The following is a 1,019-nucleotide window of genomic DNA, read 5'->3' on the forward strand; positions in this document are numbered from 1 at the left end:
TTGTTTCATGGACTAACACTCTAACCACTGACCAACACTGGCCAGGGCTGAAGTGAGTCTCTTGTAGACAGCATATGTAAGGGTCTTGTTTTGTTATCCATTCATCCACCTAACTCTGAGTTACACTGATGGTCATCTTGTCTCATTGCAGCATTGTCCCTATCATCAACGATTACCTCTTTCAGTAATTCTCTAAGCAGCAGTGAGTGTCAAAATGTCCTTTTGTTATAGTTTATTGGAGTTTATATTATAAACTGCAGTTGCTTGGAGATTCTGGAGTTTCCTTCTGAGCCCCAGAGACGACCCTGAAGAAGACTGTTCACAGTTGGGTATACTCATTTACCTCTTTTACTTTTTTAGAGAGGTGAGGATTACCAAGCAGTGATATCTCCATCTTCATCTCCGGAACTGCTCAAAAAGAGATCAGCTTTGGACGATCTCACCAATGTGAGTATGCTAATCCAATCCTCTGCTGTGATGTTGCATAAGGTTTAGACAACCTCTTCCTTGAAGGACCTTTCCAGTTTACCAGACTATGACCCTTTCTGGAATGTAGAGATTTGATTTTATTTGGAGTCAGTGACCCAATTTCAGAAACTGGAGGGGCTCCTCTGCTGGCACATGCATCTGAATTAATTGGTGGAGTTCTCTTGATAGAATGATTATTATATATGAAATTGTAGATAAATATGAGAACTATGGGATTGTACATTTATATAAAGTCCAGAAGTTGGTCAACAGATTGCCTATGCCTTGGAGGTAAGTACTTTGGTGCATTCATTGTAGTCTAGGGCAATGTTTATCAACTCAAGCACTATGGGCAATTGGGGCAGGACATTTTTGTTGTTGTGTAGGAATGACCTCAGGCAACATCCCTGGACCCCAGGATTTAAGTTACAGTAGCATCCCAGTCATAGTGATAATAAAAAATGCTCCCTGTGGGCACCACAGCTCCATGATCTGGTCTTCAACTATGGAGCTCTTGGAACTCAATTTTGACTAGAATTCTTAAGTTCACT

General features: G+C 40.9%; 1 long non-coding RNA gene across 2 annotated transcripts in view; it reads left to right on the forward strand.

Annotated features, from left to right (window-relative positions):
• Window positions 1-446, forward strand: part of LOC107182314 — an 8,599-nt gene extending 8,153 nt beyond the window's left edge. For both annotated transcript variants that reach the window (XR_001513042.1, XR_001513041.1), the window contains exon 4: window positions 361-446. This is a non-coding gene — a long non-coding RNA (uncharacterized LOC107182314). The remainder of the gene's footprint in view (window positions 1-360) is intronic.
• Window positions 447-1,019: the final 573 nt, after the last annotated feature.

The sequence above is a fragment of the Myotis davidii genome, unplaced genomic scaffold (genome assembly GCF_000327345.1).
Source record: "Myotis davidii unplaced genomic scaffold, ASM32734v1 scaffold855, whole genome shotgun sequence".
NCBI classification, from domain to species: domain Eukaryota; kingdom Metazoa; phylum Chordata; class Mammalia; order Chiroptera; family Vespertilionidae; genus Myotis; species Myotis davidii.